Here is a 19,513-nt window from a genome sequence, read left to right on the forward strand (position 1 = left end):
ATTGTTATTTTAAACTTGCTATTATATGGTACTATTAGATATATTATTCTTATATATATCATGCCTTATTTATCCGATTAGGACCATGTTCTAGTAAATTTTGGTTTAGTTATCTTGTAATATAATGTATTATTTATGATATTTGGATGTGGTATTTAAGTTGCGAAATCTTGGATTCATCTCCTTTTAATTAAGTTACATGAATGGTTATTTAAATGTATTCTAACTATAGTTTAAGGTCATCATATACTTTATTTTTGTCATTTATTGTGAAATTTGGCACATTGTGGCATCAGTTATGATATGATTTGGGTTTTATTTTTACAGTTGGATATGATTACTATAAGTTTTTGTTTGAGTTCGGCATCTGGTTATAATGAGTTTGGAGTTCTGGTATTGATTATTATTGTTCTGGGAGTTGTGGTTTCTTTGAGTTCAAGTTCGAGTTCAGCATCTGATCATGATTTTTTTTGGATATCATATATGTGGCCTCTCATTATTACCTATAATTTCTAGTTTGAACCCAACATATAACCTCTTTTTATTATCCACCACTATCGGTTTGAGCCCAACGTCTGGCTTTTTGTTACTACTCAGTGGTGCTGGTTCAACCCAATACATATTTGGACAACTACTACAGTTTCTTAAGATTGGTTTAGTTATGGATTATTTATATTTATTTTCTATAAATATTTTTTGTGTGTCCCACCTGCTTATGAGGGCATAGTTGGGTAATTATCCGTTTTAGTGTGCCTAGCGGGATTATAGAGGCCCAGTTAGGTTCTATTTGGCTTTTCTTTTATTGCGACCTTATTTATCTTTCTGTATGTCTTTTACTTCTTTCTATATCAAATTTGTGTAGCTCAATAGTTGTTTACCTTTCTATCCATATTTTCTATTGGCTTAGATCACACCCTCACATTTTAGTTATACTTTTCTTATGTTAAGCTCAGCCTGCCGATGATGCCCACTAAGTACCTATTGCTTTGGTACTCATACTGCATTTTTGCATCTTTCTCCTGATGCAGATTTGAGTAATATCATCTAGATTGACATGATTCCTAATTTCTAGTATTGATCCAGATTAGGGTGAGCTTGTTGGCATCTGATGTTGATCCTTCTCTATCTTTTCTAGTTTAGTCTTTTGTACTCAAGACTATTTGTATATATTATCTTTGTTATGGATTTGCTCTAGTAATCTGGGTATCTTTTAGCAGTAACTCTAGTACCGACCTTACTAGGTCTTGGGAGAGATTCATTTGTATATTTTTTCCTTTTCCTTTTCTCATTTTGATATATTTTATAAATTTCCTTTCTGTTTTTCACTTTTTATTACTACTGTTATTATTTTATGTGGTCTTTTCTGGGTTTTTTCTGTTAGTCCTTTACCTATCATTCTGGGCTATGACATGGCTTGCCTACTGGTGGGATAAGGTAGGCACCATTATTACCTGAGAAATCAGGTCATAACATTTAATTAATAATTTAACCAACTAGCATCTTAAGAACTAGTCACTTGATATTTTACAAAAAAAATAAATTTTGTGGATTATTAATCATTGCATATTTATTTCATAGCTATTTCTACTTTATAGAAGAGCCAACACCCAGGACGACTAATGGCTTTTCTGCAAATCTCACTTTAATTAATGGCAAAATAGTAATTGTGTACTAATAGTTAGAATATATATTTATTTTGAGTATGTTGCATTTTACACCCCTAACGTATGTTCTCTTTTGCAATTTGCAACCTATTTTTTTCTTTTTAATGATTCACACCCTAAACTCTTTATTTTTTTTACAAAATAATGAAAATGCTTTTTTAAAAATAATTCACGAGGGCAAAATTAGAAATACAAATAAAAATGGAAAAAAATCAAAAATAAAAGCTAAATAAGAACATGAAGTTAATAATTTTCTTAAAAGTTAGAAATCATAAAAATTTTATGTGTGCAATCAATTTCTTAATGAGCTTCGTGTGCTCTGCTTTACATATGGCTCCTTATCTCCCGAATCAAACATTTGTAGTGTACTTTAACAAGAGTACAGTGGGAAATTTAATGCTGCTTGTTTCAGTGTCCTTGAACAGGAAATGTTATAGAAAGCATGTACGTTTGCAGCTATGTTCACCAAAGTTGTAAGATGGCTGTCAAATAACTTTATGTTCTTGGAAAATTGGATATTCATTAATTTTTTTCCTAAAATTATATTCTTCATAGTATAGTGTAGCCCTAATATTGATTCATTCAAGAATGACATTTATTTGTACCATTATATTACCTTATGTATCAATTATTTTCCTACTTAAGAAGCATAGTAGGAGGGGGAAAATATATTGTAGTAGCTTAGCAAAAAATATTACAAGTGTGTTTTAGTTGCTTTGGAAAAAAATTACTTTTGCAAATTATTATTATAGATGATATGACTATAAAAGAAGTTAATTGGAACGATCTAAAATTTGATAAAATATGTGAAATTTATGATTTTGAGTGATTTGACTGTTTTACCATTCTTGTAGTTGTATTTTGGTATTTTTGAGGTGTGGGGGTTATTAACATGATTCTTAATGTATTTTGGTACTATTTGTGTGATATTGTGATTTTTGGAGGCTTTGAGAGCCTTATTTTGGACTTCTATAGTTATCTTTTGATCCACACGATGGATGGCTGAACACACAACGCCAACAGATCTGAAACATCAATTTTAGAATGGTAACATGGTTGGTGTGGTTTTATGGCTTATAAATCTCATTTCGATCCTTAATTTTGAAAATTATGATTTTGGGTTTCAGGGGTTGACTTTGTAAATAGAGTCTCATGGATCGGTACGTAGAAGTCCGTATATATCCTTTGAGAGGCTATGGAATATCTTTAGGGAACTTCCCTTATTTTATTCCATATCGTGCAAAGCTCTTTCATACTTTGTGTTTTGAGTTGGGTTTTACTCTTTCTACTTAGATGGTGTTGACTAGGTCCCGTGAGTTCAGAGATGTAGAGCCTATTTTGAAAGAGTAAGTTTAGTCAAGATGATAGGCCTTGATTTATGGATAGACTCAAGGGAGTAGATGGTCCCATAGATCAATCCTGTCTAGGGGGACTACTAGGGGCCTCTTCCTTGAGCCTCTAGTTGACCATGTTAGGGATGTCGGTTCAGTTTTTGTTCCTCAGAGTTCACCTGCCCTAGTCTTGGAGGGGTTTTTGGTGCATTTGTTAACCCACTTAGAGGGTTCATCTTTTGTTATGCCAGGTGTTCTTCTAGTTCCGAGTGTGGATCCCCGTATTGCAATTGCTTCTATCTTGGGTACTCCTCAGACCCTAAGACCTATTCCTATTTCAGTAATGATATTTGAGTATGGTTTTCCAGGATTACGAGTTCAGCCTTAACCTATGTTACCTCCTCAGATGGTATCTCAGTCTGCTAGATTCACTAGGCCTCTCTTTGCTGTGAGTACTATTATGTCTTTTGAGGATCAGAAGAGGTTTGAGAGGCTTACTTGTTTGGGTCCTCTTAGATTTAGTGGTGCTATAAACGAGGATGTCTATGAGTTCTTGATTAATTATCGAGAGAAGTTGCATAATTTTGGATTTCTTAAGTTATGTGGGGTTACTTATTTTACCTATCAATTGAGAGATATTGCTAAAGATTTGTAGAGGTCACTGGTTAGTTACAGACCTCTTAATTCTCTTAATATGTATTAGGATTAGTTTGCTGATGCATTTTAAGAGAGGTTTATGCCTTATCATCTAAGGGATCGGATGCATGATGAGTTTGACCATTGGAGCATGGCTTTATGACTGTAGCTGAGTATGAGGCATGCTTTCATGCCTTGTTCAAATATTTCTATGCTAGTATTTCCATCGAGTTTGAGAAGATTCAAAAGTTGGCGAAGGGTTTAGATGTCTCCCTATAGTTGGATACATCATAAATGGTTGTATTTAGGGTATTTTTCAGAGTATGGTGGATCATGCTAAAATGATTAAAGGTATTCTTTCAGCATCTCATGGAGGCACCAATAAGGTGTTCCATTTTGGTGAGTTTAGAGGTCAGGTTTCTCATAATGGAGATTTCAGAGGTTCTCATAGATATCAAGGTAGGCCTATGTAGACAACTTTGATAGTTCCAGTGGTGGATCTTCTGGTTCAGTAGTTTAGGGTGTTTAATTGGGCCTAGTTATACCTTTTCCTGTTAAGTTAGGCCATAGAGGTTGCTTTGTTTATGATGAGATTGACCATGTGGCAAAGTACTATACTCGTCGTGTGATTAGAGTTACTTATATTTTAGCTATGAGAGGTAGGAGTGATACCAAAGTTGCGAGAGACAGAGGTAGTGGCACTCGTAGTGGTGGTCGTGGGGCCACTTAGGCATTTGGTGGTTGTGGATAGTCCTATGCTATACCATCCATACCTAAGCTAGAGGCTTTATATAATGTGGTTACAGATATTGTCCTCTTTTTTTTTAGACCTATATCTATATTATTTGATCCCGGATCAACTTTCTCTTATGTGTTTGTGCATTTTGCTTTGGATTTTGATACTATTAGTAAGCCTCTTGCCATGCCTATTTGTGTATCTACCTTGGTAGTTGATTCTTTAGTTGTGGATTAGGTGTATCGATCTTATGTTGTGACTTTTGTTGGGCGTGAGACCTTGGTAGATTTGCTTTTGTTAGATATGGTTGATTTCAATGTTATTTTGAGTATGGATTGGTTGGCTCTTTAACATGTTATTGTAGATCATTTTTCTAAAATCATGAATTTAGCTTCACTGAGTGTGTCGTGGATAGCTTGGAAGGGTGTACTTTATTCGGGTCTTAAGAGGATCATATCTTGTCTTATTTGGCTTATATTCATGATACTAGTGTTTCTCCACCTCTCTCTTTTGATTTTATTCATGTTATTCATAAGTTCATTGATGTGTCCCCTACTGATTTCCTGGTATACCTATGGATCGCGATATTTACTTTGCTATTGAAATTGAGCGAGCCCAAGCCCATCTCTATTCTTCTTTATAGGATGGCCCCAGCCGAGTTGAGGAAATTGAAGGATTAGTTGCAGGAGTTATTGGATAAGGGATTTATACAACCTAGTGTATCGTAAAACCCCAAGTTTTGAACTATGAAAAATTCTCTTGGTGTTGTGCTCACTGCTCAGGCTGCGACTCAGTTGATGAGTCGTGAAGACTCCTCATAAGTTGTAAGGTGCTAATCATATCGTGACCAACAAGTTTGTCCATAGTTTCTGTTAAGGTCATGATTTTGACCTCATATGTTGTATGGTAGGGTCACAATTTGTGATAAGGGGCCCATGGACAAACCAATATAATAGCCCAAACCATGAGTTATGGTGGTGACTTATGACCAGTCCTCACAGTTGTGAGATGACCCATAGCAACTAACGATAATTTTCCTGCACTTTTAAGTAAGGACACTTCAATCATTTCCCTCCTTCCACAATTATAACTCATGACATAAAATACCCTATGGTACTCCATAAATCTTCATTACCTAATAGAAAAATATTTATCTTCTCTCTCAAATTCTCCAAGCAAGAACAAGTAGGGATTTCAAGCGATTGGACATCTAGGACTCAATTTATGGTTTATTCTTAAAATTCTTGGTATCCTAGGTATTTATCTCTTCCCTAAAACTTGTATTATGAAAAGAATGTGTTTAATTATGGTGTATGTAGATTTACTTGTTGTCCTTTGAATGATGGGTTGAGGGTTTTGAATTACGACTACTTGACTGGTTTTTCCATGGTTTTGGAATTTGTTATTTATGCTTTATCTTATAATTTCTAAACTAAATTTATGCATGAGCATAGGAATTGGGATGGGGGTTGTGGATTGCCTCAAATTGACTTGATAAATTATGGGGGTCAGGGATTTCCTAAATATTGGATCTTGGTATTGGAATTGGTAATAACCTCAACCCACCTTATGAAATTGGCTTTAAAACATGGATATATGCATATTGAAACTAATTTTTTAAACCTAGCATTGTATAAAAGTTAATGAAACGTATTTTAATTTTAAATTAGAACTTGGGGGTTGTGGATTCCCCCAAGTTGATGGATGATTGAAATGGCATAATGGAATTAACTTGCAAGCGTAATAGGTATGATGATACCAACAGTATATGCGTTAATGGATGATTCTTAGTTTGATTAATAGGAATGTGTAAATGTTTTAATTGGATTTAAAGGGGCTTGCTTAGCTCATCATGAAGGTGGAGGTGCTGAGGAACCAATACTGGAAACAATGTTTGCAAGTGTAGGGGTGGTCTTAATGACCATGTGCATGTGTTACACTTTTTATACATATTTGTATCCAGGAATGTCGTAGGGTCATGAATTCCCTAACCTTCCTTGATACCTCCAATTTGTGCGGCTAACATGCATTGGGTCCCTTCCGATAGCAGAGCTAAACCTTTATAGCTCGTGGGTGTTTTTAAGACATTTAGAGCTATACAGTCCAAGTTAATGGTTTAAATCTCATACTAAAATTTATTATCCATCCCAACACTTTATATATATATGTATGTGTGTATGTATGTATGTATGTATATATGTATGTATGTGAACATGTATATTGAGTTCAGACTTGATTTTCAAATGGTATTATTTTATCCATGTCTTGAGTCACATGCTAGAGCTCACCCTGCTAACTGCCTTAGGATGCTATGTTATTTCATAATGTAGGGTCTGAGGATACCTCTTTTACCCTTATGCAGCATTAGGTGTTGGTTGGTCTGTGTTGAAGTAGCGAGCCACCATTTTCCAGAAGGCCAGATATTTGATTACTTTTCCTATGAGTATCAAAATGCTATCAGTTTCTTTTATATTTTGGATTCCTTTTTGGCTATGGCCAGGGGCATGTCCCAACCTAGTTTGGTATTAAAATTGGTTTAGAGGCTTTTATAGACAATATGTGTGGGTTAGATAGTGTTGTTGACTCTTAGAGCTTATTCGAGTTACATTAACTATTTTATCTTTATTCTCTAGTTGTCTTCGCTTGTTATCATTGGGATTATATTTAGATTGGATAGACTATGGGGGTGGCCTCCGATCCTCTATGGACTTGAGATACCCATTATAGCTAGGCTCAGGTGATACGAGCCAAATTGACTTCACTCTTCTTGGATCTATGTTTCAAGGACTAAACCTTAGGATCCACGACTTGATCATCCAAGGTAAGATCATACATGATTGGAGGATTGCTTGGAGCATGGGAGAAGATATATTTGATGATTTCCTCCCTTATATTATTGAGCTACGATGCATTTGAAAGATAACACGGCGTGTACGAGGTCCACAAAGCAAAGAAAGGGCGTTTGGGCCAACATATAGGCATTTGGTATTTAGGGCCACTATTGGCCCCTTGATATTTATAGTCACTTTTGTTCCATCTTGTAATAAGTAGCCCATAGCTATAAATAGTTAGGTTTTTATAATTTTAGACTTAGTTTATGAATGATGAATTGAGATACACTTGCGAGTATTTTTATTGAAACTTGTTGGGAGTTTCTTTGGTTGTTGTGAAATATGGGTGTTCGGGAATTCGTTTTCATTTGTGTACTCAAAAGAGGTTGGTGTTATCGGTAATTGATAAGAAGGTCTAGGGTTTAGTATAGCCTTGGTTGTCCTCTCGTTATCGATTTATGTTAATCTATCTATCTTTTACTTTATCATTCCAATTCTTCATTATATTATTTTGTGCTTTCATATCTAGTGTTTTCCTTTGTTTTTGTGTTATTTTCTTTTTTGTATTTTCGTATCATGTCATGCCATATGTTATTATAGATGATATTTTCTTCTCGTATCATACCGTACGAATAATAAAGTTTGAGTGCCCTGGAGAGTTTATTGGCTATGATTCGTGGTGACGAGTTGTAACAAGTCCCTATGAGTCGTATAGAGACCTGCAGATACTGATGACTAAATTTTAGCTTTTAATTTAAGGGTACTTTGGATAATTTCCTTCTTACCCAATTAAAACCCAATGTTCATAAAGCACTCAAGTAGGGTTATTTTCTCATTCATAGCGTAATCGTACTCTCAAAACTCTCTCAAATCTTTCACGAAAGATACTTAGGGTTTTCGGGAAGTAGATCATCCAAGGGCTCAAGGGTTGAATTCTTTTGATGAAACTTAGTATTTTAGGCATGTTACTCATCCCTAATTGCTAATTTGTTAAAAGTATTTGTTTTAAAGTGTTGTTCATATGGTATTGATGTTGGTTTTGAAACATGGGTTGAGGGATTTGAATATTTGTTGTTGTACAATGTTTTGCATGGTTTACCTATGACTATTCGTGCTTGAATTATGGTTTTGAAATTATGAAATACATGGGTATGTTGAATAAATGAGGGGATTGTGATTTCACCCAACTTGTAACTTTTGAAGCGGTAATGAGCTCAACTCCATATTGTAAAATTGGTTTTGAATATAAAAAAGCATGCATATTGAACTACTCTTGAACTATTACATAATGTGAAAACTCACTAAAGAATAATGATTTTTAATTGAACCTTAGGGGGTTGTGTAACTCCCCAAGTTAATGCATAATTGAACCAAGAGGCCATTAATTTCCTAAAATAATCAAAGTGTTTTGACATATTTATGTTACCATCCAAGTGTAGTTAGTATGACGATACCAACAATGTATGCCTAAATGTGTATCATGGTTCAATGAATGGGAATGTGAGATAACTGATTTAATTGGGCTTTAATGAGGGTTATGTAGATGAGTCATAAAGGTAGAGGTCCCGAAGGACCAGTTTTAGAAATTACAGTTGATGATGCGAGGGTTTAAATGACTAGGCGGTTCGAGTCCCGTTATTATTATCATAGAATTAGGTGGTTCGAGTCCTCCATATTATATTACATGATGGGTTCTTATGTCATCTTAAAATTCTGGGAGGTTCGAGTCCCTCATAGTGTATATTTATACCCTTTAGTTCATGTGTTTACACGCACTGGTGCCCTTCCATCTAGGGAAGAGCTGGACCCATATAGCCATGGGTGCCTTCTTATGATGGTTGAGCTACACAAATACAAGCTAAAGTTTTCATGTGCATGTTAAGCCTTGTCTCCTATCCTGCATGTGATATATATATACATGTATATGCATTTGATTATGCACATTAGATTTGAATGATTTTAAACTATTGATCATGGAATTATGTTATCCTTATTCCTGAGTTATATGCTAGCACTCAACCTACTAACCGTCTACTTACGTTGTATCCCCATGCGATCCAGGAACTAGCCATACCTCTACTTCTTCTTCTCAGTGACTAGTTGCTTGTGCGTAGTCTGTGGGTTGACTCAAGATGGTAAGCTTCCATACTTAGGAAGGCCTTATTTCATTCTATGTTTTCTTTGAGTCATTGACTATTAATATTTCTTTCAAATATCGTTAGGGGCATGTCCCAACACTTTATTAATTTTGGTTATGTTAGAAGGCTTTGTGGATTATAGTGGACTTGGGTGCTATTGGTTGGTTGGTCTAGGTAGGTCGTTGGCCATTGACTTACCATTGAATTCATTGAGATTTTCTTATGTTATCTTGTTACATGTTTGAAATTCATCCAACGCTGAGGGTATGATGTTCTATTTGGTTAGGTGCGGGGGTGGTCTCCAGTTATTGTTGGACTTGAGATACCCGTCATGGCCAAGCCCTGGTTTGGGTCGTGACAAAGTCAGTTTTAGATCCTAGGTTTGGTATCTTTGGTTGTTCATAAAGCCGTGTCATGTAAAGTATCTTTTATGGGTGTGTAGATCAACACACTTATAATGGATAGGCTATGAGGCATTTAGGAATGTTTCCCTTTCTTGTTGTTCTAATTCGATCTATAGAGTCTAAGGTCTTGAAATCTTCTCTAATCCCCATTTATTAGCTTTTCAGATCATTCCTTCTAGAAGATTTGATATTTATGGAAACTCTTCTTTCCCATCTGAGGACAATATGGATGGAGCTCGTCCTACCCAAGGGGTTCAGGCCCAGTTTAGAGCCGCTGCTTCTGATTGCCCCAGTGGAGTTCCACCGATTCCCCCTATCCCTCCTCAGATACCTTAAGTTGATGTGTCTAATGCTAAGTTTCACCAGTCGATCCATTTACTGACCCAGTTGGTGACTTCTCAAACAGAGCTATTGCTTTTGTTACTCCATCCTCTGAGTTCACTAGAGTTGGCCAATTTATAAGGTTGAGTCCTCCGACCTTTACTAGCTTTAAAGTTGAGGAAGGTCCTCAAAATTTCATTGATAAGATGGAAAAGATTTTCTATGTGATGCATTCTATTGATGTGGAGGGTGTGAAGTTTATTGCCTATTAGTTGAAGGATATGGTGTATCAGTGGTATGAGGAGTGGGATCATTGCAGGGGTGATGAAGTTGAGTCCACTCTGTGGGATGACTTCTCTAGTGCTTTTTTTGATCGTTTTTTTTCTCAGGAGTTGACGGAGGTAAAGGCTGAGGAATTCGTGAATTTGAAGCAAGGCAGGATGACAATAAAGAAGTATACCTTGCAATTTCATTAGTAATATGCTCCTAAATTAGTGTCTAGCATGAGGGCTAGAAGAAGGAAATTTGCTTTTGGGTTATCTTGTGAGTTGATTTTGGAGAACAAGTCCAACTAGTCGAATAAGGATACAGACATCTCTTGACTTGTAGTGTCTATGCAACAAGTGAAAGATGAAAAGAAAAAGCAAAACAACATGAGTGAATGACAGAATAAGAAGTTTTTGTACTCGGATCGGGGTAGAGGTCAGCAGCAGAGTGCTAGAGATGGTAAAAAATGGTCTAAGAAGAAGTGGGGTGATTTTGGTTCTTATTATATGACTAGTACTCCTTATCCTAAGTCATCGTGTGATCATTATTTTTCAGAATAGTGTGGGTCCAATGGTACAAGGTTCATACCCTCAAACTAATGGGGCTCAGTCAGCTTGATTATACCTTCTTGTAGATTTTGTGGTCATGTGCCTCGTAATGTTTGTGAAGAGGGGAGAAACAAATACTTTAAACATTGTCATATTGGTCATATGTAGGGGGATTATCCTTCCAAGGTTTTTTCTGGGACAAATAAGATCCCTATTGCTACTTTTTTAAGCTCCTACAACAAATGGTGCTACTTTTGCTTCTGGGTCCAGCTCTGGACAGAACCATCTGTACGCTTTTGCCACATTCCGAGGCATCCCCCGATGTTGTTAGTTGTACACTTAAAATTTCCTCTCATGATGTATATTTTCTACTTGATCTCGGGTCTACCCTATCTTATGTTACCCATTATATGACTATTTATATTTTATCCCTGAGTGTATTTTGGATCCTTTTTCTATATCCACCCTGGTGGGTGACTTCGTTGTGGATAGAAGGGTCTATAGAGGTTGTATGGTGTCCGTCTGTGGTAGGGAGACTTTAATAGATCTGATAGTGTTGGACATGATAGACTTTGATGTGTTTTGGAGATGGATTGGTTGCATTCGTGCTATGCGTCTCTTGATTGTCGAACCTAAAGGGTCTGTTTCGACTTCCCTAATGAGCCGCCAAATGAATGGGAAGGTAGTTCCCTAGTGATAGCCTAAAGACTATCAAACACACAAAAATGGACACTAAGATGCAAAAATCAGCAAGAACACAAAGAGAAAACAACACACCAAGAAGAAAAGAGATAAAAGAAGAATGAATAAAATGTAAAGATAGTAGAGTGACCCTTACTTCCACTAGATGATTAACAAAAGGAGATGTATCAAATCTCCAATCACACCTCACAATTGAATGTTCAAACCACTCTCTTAGGTGACCAAAAGGAGTCACACTTCCTCAAGCACACCTTTCTTGCCAAATAATCCACTACAAGTGAAAAAACAATTCCAAATGTATTAAGATCCAAGTTTTGGATTCAAGCTACAAACTAGATACTAAAAACTACAAGTTAAGAGTAATATTCAATGTCATCAAAAGTCTAATGAAAAGAGTGAATAAATTGTCTATTTATACTATTACATGCCAAATGACAAAACTACCCTTACTGATCTAAAGAAAAGGGGCGTCCCTTAAGTGTTGGATTATAAAGTGAAAAGTTCTTCTTGCCCTTCAAGTGAGGAACCTATTGAGTTTATTGATTCCCTTCTCCTCCTTCAACTTGACAAGACTTTTAAAGGCTCCAAACACTTGCCAATTCTGAAGCTTGAGCCTTTGAACATGCCTTGTATTCTTTTGTGCTCTTCATGCTTGTATCATCCTTTCCATTTTGAAAGGAATTTATCCTCAAATTTACACCTTGTAAAACCAAAGGGAGGGAAAACAAACACACAATCCTCATGATAGGCGGGTTAGCATTAGTACCATAAGTGAGGTAAACTTACTAAGGGGGTACACTCTTAGAATACAACCAACCATCCTTTGTGAGGAGTAAGAAAATCCGGACACTAACATCACAAAGAACACACCAAAAGCAAGCATAAATGAGTGAAGGATATAATCTAAAACTAACACAAATGCTACTTGTTTTCAAGGGAAGACAAACTTTCAAAATTTGACATCTATAGCTTAAGAAGCTTCCCTTAACAACACAAATCCTATCAGTCTCCACATCTCTATGAACATGATTACTATGAAGCATTCTACTATCAAGGTCTTCATCAAGAAAATTCAAAGAAACATATTCATCATCAAGATCTACATTGTAAGCATCTACACTAACTTAAAAGGTTTTTAATCACACTCTTCTCATGTTCAAGTAGTGAGCTAACCTTAGGAGCACATGGTTCATTAAGCACATCAAGAGAACTAACAAGGGAAGAAATATGCACATCTATATCTGTAGAACCTGAGACCACTTCACAAGGAATCACATGGAAATAATTTAAGCTCAAGGAAAGGTAAGGTGTAGCAATATCACCTCAGTTTTGGCTAGGATAGTCCACTATTTTGAAGCTCTTGGCCAAGGGTGTCTTGAGGTCATTTTTATGTAAAACCCCTTGTTGATCCTTATTTAACAACTTATGATCTTGAACTTGCAAATAAGAAAGATTAAAGCTAGGAAAAATTCTAGCCTTTGGGTTAGGGAATGACAAGGTACATTTGTAGGCAAGTCCCACAATCAAATTTGCTTTTCCCCTTCCAATGTCACAATCTGAGATCTCCCCTTCCCTTTTATTTCCTTTTTTTCTCACCCAAATTCTTGGTTTTCTCTTGGATTTCATTCACACTAGATGATGGAATAGGGGGAAGAGTGAACTTTCGGCCACCATGCACAAAAGTGTATCTATTAGATCTTCCATTATGGATAGTGTGCCTATTAAATTGCCAAGGCCTTCCCAATAATATGTGACATGCTTGCATAGGGATTACATCACATAAAACTTTATCATGATAATTTCATATCTTGAATCTTATCACACATTGTCTTTTGACCTTTAACTCACCACACTTTTTTAACCATTAAAGATTGTATGGATTCGGGTGAGGGATAGTGGATAGTTTCAAGTGGTCAACCAAGGTGACACTAGCAATATTCACACAACTCCCACTATCTATGATTATTGAACTCAAACTTCCTTTAATAAGGCACTTGGTATTAAAGAGGTTCTCTCTTTGATCATCCAAGACCTTACTAAACAAAGTTCTCCTAACAACATAACTAGGCACATCACATTCTCCTTCACAAGGCAACACATCTTCCTCACTTCCTTCTCCTTGAGTTTCGGGTTCTATGCACTCTCGATCTTGAGAGTTTTCATCATTCCCTTCGGTTTGCAACTCCACTTCTTTACCAAGATAATACAATTTCCCCTCATTTAGGATCACATTACGTTGGGTAGGACACTCACTTACCCTATGACCCCACCCTTGACACTTGAAACATTGTAGACTCTTAGAATGAGAATTAGAAGTTGGTTTACCTTGAAGATTTGGAGAATAGTGTTGGGAAGCCTTCATCATGACTTGAGGAGGAGCCATGGATGCCAAGACCATGCCCCTTTCTTTGGACCAATCCGAGAAGGTGTAGGGAGCTTTTGGCTTGTATCTTTCCTTGTTCTCTTTCTCAATTTACATAGCCTCTTGAAAGACTTCAACCACCATTTCAAACTTATGAAGAGTCATACGAGAAGCGATGTCTTTGTTGAATCCTGCCTTGAAACGAATGAAGTAATGATGAACTTCTTCCCCTCTATGATCAAGTTTCAAGATAAGTTGTTAGAATTAATCGTAATAGGCAATGACACTCGTGCTTCCTTTCTTTAGATTGTAAAGCTTGGCAAGAAGCTCATTTCTATAATGCTCCACTACATATCTTTCTCTCATAACTCTCTTCAGAATCTTCCAAGGGGGTGGTTGGCCACCAATCAACACATCATCAAACCTTTTGGTGTAATCCCACCAAGTGTTTGCATATCCTTCAAAGTGAGCAATTGCATAACTACTTTTCTTTTCTTCAGAAAGGTAATTCACTTGAAAAATCTTTTCAAAAGCAGATTCCCAAGCTAAGTACACTTCCGGATCACTCTCACCTTTGAAATTTGGAATCCCAACCTTGATTGAGTTAATGCCAATGTCTCAGATTCTTTGATGATCAATATGGCCTTGTCTTGCCTCATTCCCTCGTAATCTTCCATAATGCCCTTTTTGATCATGTCTTACCCTCATTTATTCTTCAAACCAATAGTCATCATTAGAAATGGGTAGTTTTGGTTTTGGGGTCTTTCTGGAGGGTTATGAGGCCTTTGGTTATTTGGAGCTTGAACTTGTGGTCTTGGATGTGGTGGAGGGTAAGGTATTTGGTTCATGGGATTTGGTATTTAATAGTTAGCATTTTTTGGAGGTGTTTGGTTATGTGTGGTAATTTGTCTTTGGTCCAAGGGATTTGGCACTTGTAGTTTTAGATTTGGTGGTGGAGTTTGAATTCCAAATCCCTCTTGTTATGCTTGGTGGCTGTTTTTGTGGATCTCTTGGAGGGTGAAGCATTTGATGTAGAGTCTCGGGGGTAATAGTCATGGATAGGTTGTTAGCTTGAACACTATAAGACACATGGTAGGTATTAGGAGTAGAAGGTCGTGAGTTTCTCCTACTTTCAACAAATTCAAGCCTTCCATGAAAATTGGAAATTTCACCCTTCATACTCACCACTTCACTCCGCACTTCATCCAAGTTACGCTTTATGGCATCATTATTATCATCTATCTTTTGGCCCAAGGCCTTAAGCCGAGCCATCAAGGCTTCAATAGCATCATTTCCCAAGAGTTGGGAAGTAGCACCTTTGGTTTCCATGAAAAATGTACCTAAAAAAAGAGCAAAAAACATCAAGCAAAACAAACTACAAAATGAGCAGACAAGTTAGTTCAAAAGCCTCACTTTACTCACACTGAACCTTACCTCACACTTGGCCTCACAAGTGTTGGGAAATCGGCAATACTTGGCAAGTTACTTGAGAGGTGAGAAGCTTTGGTCCGAAATCGATCTTTGTTTGAAATGACTAAAATAAAGTCATGCTAAAACTTGAACCAATAAAATACTACGACTTTAAAAAGAGAAAAGCACACAAAAAAAACCGAAGACACAAAATAAACGAACTCTAGACTAATTACCAAACCTAGTAGGTACTTACTAGTTTGCTAATTTGTGGTGGAATTAGCATAAAAGAAACTAGAATAAAAAATTATAAACTAGGAAAATCTAATTTTAGAGATGAATTTTGGTTGATCACAAGTGATGACATGGCACTACGTGGTTAGTTGTCACTTTTCGAACTTTTCAATTTTCGAAAACCTTGTCTCAGCCAAACACTACCCTTTGGGAAGTAGAGTTTTGGATTTGAGGGTGTTAGGATGCAATTTAGAGCTCTTTCAAGCCTTCGATTGAAATGGAAAATAATTGGTCCCCCCTTTCTACTTGCAAGTGTACTTTGTTGTCCTCTTGTCCCCTCCTTTTTATGGAAGAATGGAATATTCTTTAAATTTGCTTTTAGACTAACAACTTTTTCACTCTCTTTCTTCCCTATTTTGGATCAAACAACACATTTGAATATTATTCTTCACTAAGATATGAAGATGATTGATGAACAAGATGAATATTCAAGTGTTGACCAAGTTTGACCAACAAGCAAATAAACTCCAAATCTGATTATTTTTTCTTGTAGATCTAGGTTCCTTAGGCTAAAACAAACTCAACCAACCAAAAACCAGCCGCAAAACATGCCCAAATCACAAAGACAAATTCGGATCTAGCTCAAAAATCTTTAAAACTCCATAGCCATGATGGATCTTAACTCAAACTCAACCAAACTTCACTCTAAAAGTAGATCTAGACTCCCTAGGTGATAGAGAGCAAGGATCTAGTACAAGAAACCAACAAAACACAGTAAAAACTTGTAGATCTAACTTGGAAATTTTGGATCTACAACAAACACACAAGACAACACTTTCTTTTTTGTATTTTCAGATTTTTGACTCTTTTTTGTTAAGATTTTTCTTAATAAGAACACTAAAACTAAGATTTAGGGATCTTGGAACAGCCCTAAACAAGGCTTTGATACCAAATGATATCCTAAAGACTATCAAACACAAAAAAATGGACACTAAGATGAAAAAATCAGCAAGCACACAAAGAGAAAAAACACACTAAGAAGAAAAGAGATGAAGAAGAATGCATAAAATGTAAAGATAGTAGAGTGACCCTTACTTTCACTAGATGATTAACAAAAGGAGATGTATCAAATCTCCAATAACACCTCACAAATGAAAGTTCAAACCACTCTCTTAGGTGACCCAAATGACTCATACTTCCTCAAGTACAGCTTTCTTGCCAAATAATCCAATATAAGTAAAAAACAAATTCCAAATGCACTACGATCCAAGTTTCGGATTCAAGCTACAAACTAGAGACTAAAAACTATAATTTAAGAGTAATATTCAATTTCATCAAAAGTCTAATGAAAAGAGTGAATAAATTGTCTATTTATACTATTACATGCCAAATGACAAAACTACCCTTAATGATCTAAAGAAAAGGGGCGCCCCTTGAGTGTTGGATTATAAATTGATAAGTCCTTCTTGCCCTTAAAGTGAGGCACCTCTTGAGTGTATTGATTTACTTCTCCTACTTCAACTTGACAAGACTTTAAAAGGCTCCAAACACTTGCCAATTTCAAAGCTTGAGCCTTTGACCATGCCTTATATTCTTTTTTGCTCTTTATGCTTGTATCACCTAGTGCCTAAGGGGAGGTTCATTTAGTATCTTAGAGAAAAAAATTGATTTCTAAGGGATCTAATGGATGTTAAGGATTCTAGATTAGAGGTTTTTCATTGTAATCCGTCCCCATGGTCTATGAATTTTTGGAGGTGCTCCTTGATAATCTTCCTGGTGTTCCTCCCAATAGAGAAACTAATTTTGGGATTGATCTTCACCCAAAATCTTATTCTATTTCTATCCCTCCTGATAGAATGTCTCTGATTGAGTTACAATAACTCAAGGAGTAGTTGATAATCCTTCTAGATAAGGGTTTCATTCACCCTAGTGTTTCTCCATGGGGTACTCCCATTCCTTTCGTGCGTAAAAAGGATGGGTCCCTTCGAATGCGTATAGATTTCCGCTAGTTGAATAAGGTAGTCATGAAGAATAAGTATTCACTCCTAGGACTGATGATCTCTTCGATAAGTGTCAAGATGCTAAGTGCTTTTTCAAGATTATTCTTTGGTTAGGTTACCATTAGTTGAATATTAGGGAAGTGGATATTCTTAAGATTACCTTTCAAAACTGGTATGATCATTTTTTATTTTTGGTGATTTCTTTTTATTTGACTAAGCGCCGATAATATTTAAGAATCTCATAAATTAGGTATTCCGTTAATTTTTGGATTTGTTTGTGATTATGTTTATGGATGATATTTTGGTGTATTTGAAAAGTGAGGCAGATCATGCCAATCACCTCCGCCTCGTGTTGCAAAACTTAAAAGATCAACAGTTGTATGCAAAGTTCTCAAAGTGTGAGCTCTAGTTAAATATTATGACTTATCTGGGTCATGTTATTTCTAGTGTAGGGATCATGGTGAATCCATAGAAAGTTGTAGTGGTTAAGAAGTGGTCTAGAACCATGAATCCAACTAATATTTAGAACTTCTTTGGTTTATTTGATTATTATAGAAGGTTTGTGGAAAACTTCTCTTCTATTATTGTTCCATTGACTTAGTTGACCCAGAAGAAGGTGAAGTTCTTGTTTTTAAATGCTTTTGAGGGAGGTTTCAAGAAGTTGAAAGATAAGTTGACTTCGGCTCTAGTTTTGACTCTACCTAAGGGTATTGATGATTTTGTGGTCTATTGTGATATGTCTTGGGTGGAATTGGGTTGTGTGTTGATGTAGCATGACAAGGTTATTGCTTATACTTCTATAAAGTTGAAGTTTCATAAGAAGAATTACCTAACTCATGATTTGGAATTATTTGTTGTGGTACTAGCATTAAAGATCTGGCGACATTATTTGTATGGGGTCTTTGTGGACATTTATTCTAATCATAAGAGCCTACAATATGTATTCACTCAAAAAGAGATAAATCTAAGGCAAAGAAGGTGTCTTCATTGCTTAAGGACTATGACATAAGACTTCACTATTATCCAGATAAATCTAACATAGTTGTTGATGCTCTTAAAAAGCTATCCATGGGAATATTATCTCATATGGATGAGGAAAAGTAGAATATGGTGAAGGATAGTCACTATTTGGCTAATCTAGGAGTCTGTCACTTGGATTAAGATGGCAGTGTGATTGTTCAAGAGGTGGTGAAGTCATCTCTTGGTGCTAAGGTAAAGGAGAAACAAGTTTTGGACCCTATCTTGATGCAAATCAAGGAGGATGTAGGTAGGTAGAAAGTGATGGCTTTCGAGATTGGTAGTGATGGTATCTTGAGGTACTAAGGTAGATTGTGTGTTCCCAACTTTGATGGGTTGCAAGGAAAAAATAAGGCCGAAGCTCATGAGTCACGTTATATGGTTCAACCTGGTTCGATGAAAATGTATCATGATCTTAAAGAGATTTATTGGTGGAATCATATAAAGTGAGATATGTCAAATTTTGTGACTAAGTCCATGGTATGTCAGGAAGTGAAGGTGGAGCACTTGAGGCCCGGTGGGTTGACTCAAGAGATTGAGTTATCGATGTGGAAATGGGAAATAATTAATAGAAATTTTGTTATCGGTCTTCTGCGGTCTTGCCAAAAATTTGATTGTATATGAGTTACCATGGATAGGATTACTAAGTATTCTCACTTCTTGCTAGAGAGGACTAATTTCTCTATTGAGGACTATGTGAAGTTGTATATCCAAGAGATGGTAAAGTTTTATTGTGCATCAGTTTCTATCATTTTTGATTGAGGTACTCAGTTCTCATCTAACTTATGGAGGTCCTTCCAGCGAGGTTTAGGGACTAAGGTAACACTTAGTACTACTTTCTGCCCACAGATGGATGGGCAAGCAAAAAGGATAATTCAAGCCTTGGAAGATATGCTTTGGGCTTATGTATTT

This window comes from Capsicum annuum, chromosome 4, assembly GCF_002878395.1.
Source record: "Capsicum annuum cultivar UCD-10X-F1 chromosome 4, UCD10Xv1.1, whole genome shotgun sequence".
In the NCBI taxonomy this organism is placed as follows: Eukaryota; Viridiplantae; Streptophyta; class Magnoliopsida; order Solanales; family Solanaceae; genus Capsicum; species Capsicum annuum.